This window comes from Megascapheus bottae, chromosome 12 (assembly GCF_031878675.1).
Source record: "Megascapheus bottae isolate mThoBot1 chromosome 12, mThoBot2.hap1, whole genome shotgun sequence".
NCBI lineage: Eukaryota > Metazoa > Chordata > Mammalia > Rodentia > Geomyidae > Megascapheus > Megascapheus bottae.
In genome coordinates, this window is record NC_143520.1 from 2,438,286 (window position 1) to 2,447,303 (window position 9,018).

A 9,018-nucleotide genomic window follows, 5' to 3' on the forward strand; every position below is an offset into this window, starting at 1 on the left:
ACCACTTGAGCTTCAGCACCACTTCTGGCTTTTTTCTATGTATGTAGTACCAAGGACTTGAACCCGGGTCTTCATGCATGCTAGGCAAGCACTTTAACCACTGGGCAAAACTCCCGGCCCTTAAATTTTAATTTTTAAAAAATTATTTTAAGAGATCAGGAGTCAATCCAATATCCATGAAAATGCTGAGCAAGTGTTCTACCACTGAGCTACTCCCACAGCCCAGTAATGAAATATTTAATATACGATGAAAGCCACAGTTGTTTCTAGCTCCTTCAGGGTATATTTTTGGAGCGAGAAGGTAAAAAGGTCATAATCTTTTCTTTGTAGGAAATTCAACACAATTTATCCTTAATAAACAAAGTATTTATAAACAAAAAGGGCCAGATTCTCAGACCCATTAGTAATTTTTGCTATTTTGCTATTTTCCATTGTTATTATACTGGTATTTGCTTTTTGCTTGTCTGTATGAAACTTTTGTCACTTATTTTAATTTCTTTCTTCTCCCCCCACCCCATCCCTGTTTGACCTCAAGGCCTAAACACTGTCCTTGAGCCTTTTTTTTTTTTTTTTTTTTTTTGCCAGTCCTGGGCTTGAGCTCAGGGCCTGAGCACTGTCCTTGGACTTTCTCAAGGCTAGAGCTCTACCACTTGAGCCTCAGCACCACTTCCGGCTTTTGTCTATGTATGTGGTACCAAGGAATTGAACCCAGGTCTTTGTGCATGCTAGGCAAGCACTTTAACCACTAGGCCAAACTCCCGGCCCCTTGAGCCTTTTTTTCTTAAGGCTAGAGCTCTACCACTAGAGCCACAACACCACTTCTGGCTTTTTTCTATGTACGTGGTACTGAGGAATCAAACCTGGATCTTCCTGTGTGCTAGGAAAGCACTCTTACCACTAGACCAAACTCCTGGCTCATCACTTATTTTATTTATTTTTATTGTTTTTGCCAGTCCTGGGGCTTGAACTCAGGGCCTGAGTACTGTCCTTGGGCTTTTTCCTCAAAGCTAGCACTCTACCACTTGAGCCACAGCACCATTTCTGGCTTTTTTTCTATGTATGTGGTACTGAGGAATGGAACCATGGTCTTTGTGCATGCTAGGCAAGCACTCTACCACTAGGCCAAATTCCCTGCCCATCACTTATTTTGATTTCCAATGAGATAAGGTCACTGGATAAAGCACATGGGTTTCTTCCAGTATGCCACCTGTAAGATCTATATTATTTGGAGCATGGCATTTTATCTATCATGAAGGTCACATTTTGAATCTGACTGCAAAATTTATTTCTATGAGTGCCTCTCTACAGTCATCTCTTGCAGCTACAAACTTTGAAACTCACCAAAATTTAATAATCTACGGGCAACCTTGTCAGTAAGCTTGAGATCAACAAAGTCGACTTGAGATGTCTTCAGGATGTTAGTTTCTTTAGCTAAATACCAAAGAAAGTCAGATGCATGTTGCATAAACTAGGGAAAGTCAGCAGAGAAGTAGGATTCTCTTTTTCCGGGATGGAAGACTATTCTACGGAGTCACTTGTGTAATCGGATGCAGAGCCATATGCTGCAGCAAGCCCTTGGGGGTGGGGTGGGTCTTTCCACATCTGCTACCTATTAAGAAGGCAAATGAAAACGTTACAATCACTGTGAGTAAATAGCACTACTTACTGCCTTCTGCAAGAAATTATTTGTTATTACATCCCACCAGTAAAATGGTGCTTAAAAAAGTATTTCAAGCTTGGTATTCATTCAGTTTCGTGGAGATTAACATATTTAAATACACACTATCACTGAAGATGATAAAAATAAGTGAAACAGAGGCTTCCAAGACTGTGTTACTGAAATGCAGCCAAAAGAATTTAAAAAGTATGCCTCCCAGTTGTATTAAGAAGAACAAAAACAGTATAGGCATGCCTTTGATAGTGATCGCTTTGGGGCAATAATGTCTAACAGTGGCTTGAACTCTGTACAAACACTTGAATGTGCATTATTTGCCCCTTGAAAGTTTATGAAGTAGACACTGCTACTCCTATTTTCTAGATTTTTTTAAAGTGAGGATTTGGGTATTAGAGCCTCTTGCTTTTATTTCTGAAGTTACATGTTTTATTTATTTATTTTTACCATCATAAATGCTGGCAAGAAGGCAAATGTAAAACATTAGCATAGTAAAAATGCTTAGTGTGAACTGATGAGAAGCTGCTAGTATTTATTTCTTAAATTGAGGTCTACTGATGGTGTGTCAGAAAACCCATAAGATAAAATCCCAACTTAACCCTAACATGGGCATTCTTCCTTAGTTGTTCCCTTCTCCCATGAAATAAAATTTGTAACACAACTATAGCAGTACAGGATGATCAAGTGAATCAACTAAGTGAATATTTTTGACATTCAAAAATATTTTGATATTCAAAAATATGTTATTTGCAGTGAAAAGAATGTTCTTCATCTGTTTTCCCTTGAATTTGGAGAAAAGTATGCAGTTAATTGTATTCAAGAAGGTCTAGAGGAAAGTTGAAATGAAAAAGTTGGTGGTTACTACAAATAAAACTAGAAAGTTGCCAAGTGCAGTGGCTCACGCCTGTAATCCTAGCTACTCAGGAGGCTGAGATCCAAGGATCTCAGCTCAAAGCCAGCCCAGGCACTAAAGTCTGTGAGACTCTTATCTCCAATTAACCTCTACAAAACCAGAAGTGGCACTGTGGCTCCAGGGGTAGGGCGTTAGCCTTGAGCTGAAGGGCACAGGGACAGCGAACAGGTCCAGAGTTCAAGCCCCATTACTGACAAAAACAAAACAAAACACAAAATCAATACTAAAAAGTCTACTACCTACTAGAAACTCTATTTCTCTTATTTACATAATCACTTCTATGCCCTTCACCACCAGAGTCCTGCGTAATCTAGAAAGAAAACTATTTTGCACGACCTAATTCCCCTTGATTTCTTTCATGAAATACTTTTGTTCTGAAAAGGATGCAACATGTTGCTGTGAGACAAAGATATTTTTCTTTGTATAAAATGCAAACATCATTATGCTTCTCCTTTGGTAATTTTTTTTTTTTCCTATCCTGGGCCTTGAACTGAGGGTCTGGGCACTGTCCTTGGGCTTTCTCAAGACTAGAGCTCTACCACTTGAGTGAAAGCACCACTTCCAGCTTTTTTCTATATATGTGGTACCAATGAATCGAACCAGGGTCTTTGTGCATGCTAGGTAACACTCTACCAGTAGGCCAAACTGTTTTCCAGCCCTCCTTTGGCGAATGTTAAGCACTTAAATTGTTGGCCCATAAAGAAGAAAAAGCTGTGACAAATTCATGGAAGTTGCTCCAAAAGGAAAGGATTTGTAGACTGTTGAGATTAATGCAGAAATGAAAGCAGATTGTTTCCCACTAACCACAGGATGTGTATATGTAGGGGGTTGATGCTACTTACCAAGCTACTTACTATACTACATCCATACTTTTGGCTGCCACCCCATCTCCACATACTTGGCACCATGAAAAAGGACTGACTTTATGACAAATTTTCTTGTTTAGACATAATGGCAAGAAAGAAAACTAACAGCTAAAGGTAACTGGATTCACTCTGATATCTTTTTCTTCAGTATTTTGGTCATCTGGGAGAACCGTAGCTTCCTGGAAATGGCATCTCTATTAGCATTAAAGAGCAAAATTTGAGATGAATAATTTTAACTTAGGTCTGGGAGAACTCAGCAAAAGAAAGAATCAATACAAATAAAATCACAATTGAGAAATGTTCCCTGTGGTCTCAAGTGATACATCAAAGTTCAAGACATCAGAGTTTTAGAGAGAATTAGCAGATTCAGAAAATGCTGCACCCACAAAGTCCTGCCTACACATTCATCTTTTCCTTCTTATTTTTTCTACTTATTCTGCTTCTCAGAGTGCATAGTGAATTGTCAGATACAAGCTTGCCTTAATTATATTAAGAATTGCTAGAGGATCGGGTTTAAGGCTAATAGAAGAAACAGGTTTCTTAAAATGCATCGGTCAATATCAAGCTCATTGTGATTTCTTTTAGATTCCTCAGGTCAGATAGTCCAGTCTGAAGCTCTACCACTTTATCATGTGCCACCTCCTATGCATGTGTTTTGTTTTTGAAATAGGGTGAAGCTAAGTTTTGTCTGAGCTGGCCTCAAACTCAAGATCCTGGTTCTGCCTCTTGAGTAGCTATGATTCAAGACATACAGCACTGCATCTGGCTCTAAGCTGCTCTAGAGTTCCTAGAGCTAACATTTTCCACAATGTTTTTGGTTTTTTTAAACCCCCTTAAGAATAGCCCCTTGAGATTGTAAGCAAGTTCAGCCACTCTGGAAAGCAGTGTGGAGGTTTCTTAAAGAACTGAAAATTGACCTTCCCTATGATCCCACCATACCACTTCTGGGCATCTATCCTAAACATCATAACCCAAGATATGATAAGGACACCTGCTCAGCTATGTTCATCTCTGCACTATTCACAATAGCCAGGCGATGGAAACTATCCAGATGCCCTACTGCAGATGAATGGATACAAAAAATGTGACACACACACACACACACACACACACACATAGAGATATATACACACAATGGATTTCTACATAGCCAACAGACAAGATAAAATAATGGCGTTTTCAGGGAAATGGATGAATCTAGAGTGAATCATGTTGAGTGAGACAAGTCAAGACCAAAGGAACAAAAGGCACATGCTATCCCTAATATGTAGCTATTAGATCCAAGCAGTACAAGACTGATGACACAATAGTTGCGTACCCAATGCTATGGACATGGTATTGGAAATATAAATATAACTACACAGACATAAAAATCTATGACTCTGAGTGAAGACCAGGCAGAGGGCCGAGAAGGTGCAGCGTGCTCGTTATCACAGGCCTGGAAGGGGAGCTGCGTGGTGGTGGAGGTCACCGGGAACTGAGCATTCCAGACCTGCTTAGTAAACCCGGTTCATCACCATGCTGGCTGCAAGGCTTGTGTGTCCCCGGACACTACCTTCCAGGGTTTTCCACCCAGCTTTCACCAAGGCCTCCCCCGTTGTGAAGAATTCCATCAGAAAGACTCAATGGCTCTTAACACCCAGCAGGGAGTATGCCACCAAGACAAGAATTGGGGTGCGCCTTGGGAAAACCACCCAAGAACTCAAAGAAGCAGCACTGGAACCATCAATGGAAAAAGTATTTAAAATTGACCAGATGAGAAGGTGGTTGGTTGCTGGAGGGGCTGCTGTTGGTCTTGGCTCACTGTGTTATTATGGCTTAGGAATGTCTAATGAAATTGGAGCTATTGAAAAGGCTGTAGTCTGGCCTCAGTCTGTGAAGGATAGAATACATTCTACCTATATGTACCTAGCAGGAAGTATTGGTGTAACAGCTTTGTCTGCTTTGGCAATAGCCAGATCACTTGTTGTCATGAATTTCATGCTGAGAGGCTCTTGGGTGACAATTGGTGCCACCCTTGCAGCCATGATTGGAGCTGGAGTGCAAGTACAATCCATATCATTCACCAGAACACGGACACAAAGCATCTTGCTTGGTTGCTGCATTCTGGTGAGGGGTGCAGTGGTGGCTCCTCTGACAATACTAGGGGGACCCCTTCTCATCAGAGCTGCATGGTACACCGCTGGCATTGTGGGAGGCCTCTCCACCATGGCCATGTGTACTCCCAGCGAGAAGTTTTTGAACATGGGCGCACCCCTGGGAGTGGGCCTAGGTCTTGTGTTTGTGTCTTCACTGGGGACCATGTTTCTAGCACCTAACACTGGCTGGTGCCACTCTGTGCTCAGTGGCAGTGGATGGTGGATTAGTTCTTTTCAGCATGTTCCTTCTGTATGACAGAAAGTATTCAAACGTGCAGAGATAGCACTATTCACTATGTGGACAGAACAGATATGATCCAATCAATTTGCTGTTGGGAGTCTACATGGATACACTGAATATATTTATGCGGGTTGCAACTATGCTAGCAACTGGAGGTAACAGAAAGAAAGGAAGTGACAGCTTCTGACTCCTCCAGCACTTATATGTTGAATAGGAGCAGATATTCATTGCACAGTTTGGACAAGCAGCTTTCATGGAAGTTTAGAAGATAAGAACCTGTCAACGTGTTTGAAATGTTCCAGTAATGTGACCCTTCAGGTCTGCTTTTTCTTCTTGAGAATAAATTCTTCCAGATGAGATATATTTTCAACTCTTATATGTAAATAATGCTAAGATGCTTTAACAAATGTGAAGACTTAAGATTTGTGTTACGATAATGTGGCTTTTAGTTGATCAGATAAAGTGTTAGCCTACATATTTTGGTAGAGTCAGAATATTGTGATGTTATAAGACTGCAAGGATTTGCTCCAGAGAGCTGAGAAGGGTAGTCATGGAACCTAGCAACATGTGATTGCGATGAGCCCCAGTGAACATTAGTTGAACTATTTGAGAACAAACAGCTGTTGTTTTATTCATTAGCCTATGAAAGGAGAGTGCAGGATTTCTTCTCCTTCTCTGTTTCTTAGTATTCTTTTTCCAGTATTGATGATATGTTGGTAAAGATAGTCAAGAATGTGAACCACATAGAGAAACCCTGATAGAATTATGTATGTGCATGTAAGTTTTACATTGAAATGTCTAAAACAAAATATCTTGTTCTCAAGGTAAAATACTTAAAAGTATGAGGTTTGATGCCTTTGTCAGGTATATGTGGAATATATTTACTAGTTGCTGGGTTTTTTGCATATTTATTCAGTGTCTAATTGAGATAACATGCTTGTATTTTTTTCATCTCAAAGTTTTGAAGAGTCTGAGCATTGAAAATCAAAGCAAATATTAAATTTTTCTTTAGAATATATATGCATCAGAAGTGTACTCGGGATTCAGAAATAGTTCCTTTTTGTCCTACATAGCTTTCTCGATATTTGTAAGTGTTTTGATATATAATAGTTATTTTGGGAAGTCTTCCATGAATGAAAGTAGATCTGTATGATTATTGCTTTTCTTGGGGAACATTTTATTACAGTAATCCTAAAATAGCTATTTTTAACCACTTCAAAGTATGCAGATGTCTATTTCCAAAATAATAAAAGGTCCCAGCTGGAAAAAAATCTATGACTCTATAGACACGATGTTTTTTGTTTTTAATTTTTTTATTGTGATTAATAGAAGGGTTACATTATATTCACCAGATAGAAGGTGCATAACTTCACAAACATTGATACCCTTTCTTATGACATGGTCCCCATTTCCCTCCCACCCTCCCCCCGCTTATCTTGATTTCCCCCTTCACTATCCAATTTCAAATAACCAATTAAGCACATATAAAATATATCAGATAACAAAGTGAAATATTGTAACTATATGAGATAACCCAGGGATGGCAGAAGAGATGAGAGATAACATAGTACATTAAGGACAACAGTCACTCTTTATATGGCTTTTGTTTCTATATCCTGGAGGTCCTTACATTTAGTGTCATACTGTTTGGCCTAATGTCTCTAGATTTTGTTCTATTGTAAATCTCTGCTAGGAGAGCCCAAGGTTTCTACTGATTATGACAAATGAGGGAGACTATTGGGCCAATGTTCCTTTGAGTCTGGCTTACTTCACTTAATATGATTTTTTCTAAGTCTTTCCATTTCCTTACAAATTGGGCGATATCATTGTTTCTGACAGCAGCATAGAATTCCATTGTAGACACAATGTTTTATTACATAGATTAATATGTATCTATGACATACAAACCCTCAGCCTAATTTTAATTATGTTCTAAAATCTAAGTGCCAGAGATTGTATATAGAGATTCCCTTCTTGAATGCTTGTTTGTTAAACACATCATTTGAAATAGGATGTAAAAAATCAATGTTAATAAATTCTTCAATAAAAAAAGAAGAGCTCCTTAAGATATTTACTCACCAACTCCCTCTTCCATACAATGAAAAGGACTTTGGGTTCAGATTCCTACTTTGTAATGGTTTGACTCTGGTCTTGTCCTTGAGCTTCAAACTCAGGAGAGATGAGCCGGGTGGAGTTCATGGAGTGGATCCTGGAGCAGATAGGTATATAACAAGCATCACACCTCTTCTACCTGTCACTTCTGGATACTCTGCAGCATTCAGTTCCCAGCAGGGCTAGGCACACGGTGATCAAGACTGGAAAAAAAAAACCAAGTGTCTCCCAAGAAAGCTTTCTCTTCACCCTGTTCTCTCTTCCAATTTAAAGATATTAGAATCAAAAATTGTCCTGACTCCTCCTCAAAACGGAGATGGACAGTTTTCCCCCCTTTCTTCCAGCAAGGCAGGTGTGCTTAGAAAGCAGCACCATCAGGAGCCTGGACAAACGATCCCGTGATTTTTTTTAATAGGGCATGTAAAGGGAACTGGAATCAGCATAATGTACTGAATTCTGTATGTATTGATATCACTTTTATGCATGTATGCTTTATTCCTAATAATATGACTTATCTTGGGATTAAAGAACTAGATAAAGAAGATGGTAAATTTATAGGTAAATTTATGGTAAATTAATAGTTCATGCTGATCATTTCTTTTTTCTTTCTTTCTTTTTTTTTTTTTTTTTGAAGTTTAACAGAGTTTTATTCTGTCCCTAGCATCAAGAATCATACTGACCGGTCAGTATGTGAGTGAGAGGGCGACCCCACCTAATCTTACAGGCTGCTTTTATAGGGGCATCAGCCAAGTTGTTGGGCTTGGCCATAGCCAGGTGGCCAATGGAATCTCAACAAACTTGAGTGACGGCTGGGGCAACCACCTACACCTTTGCTGTTTGAGCTGACCTACCATCACATGGGCTTCTGGCCCACTGCTCTGATGACAAAGGAAAGGGGAAGGGGTTTCCCTTACTCTGGCAAACAAAGGGGGTGAGGTGGAGGAGGAGCTCTGGTAATGCAGATCATTTCTATAAAGATGTCAACTGCCAAAATAACACAATCCTTAAACCTTTAAGTGGAATAGAGTTTGTTGGACTGATGTCCCTCTGTTATAATATTTTCCATAAAAGAGCAG

General features: G+C 39.5%; 1 pseudogene; it reads left to right on the forward strand.

Annotated features, from left to right (window-relative positions):
- The first annotated feature begins 4,888 nt into the window (after nucleotides 1–4,888).
- Nucleotides 4,889–6,944, forward strand: LOC150056100 (growth hormone-inducible transmembrane protein pseudogene; annotated as a pseudogene).
- Nucleotides 6,945–9,018: the final 2,074 nt, after the last annotated feature.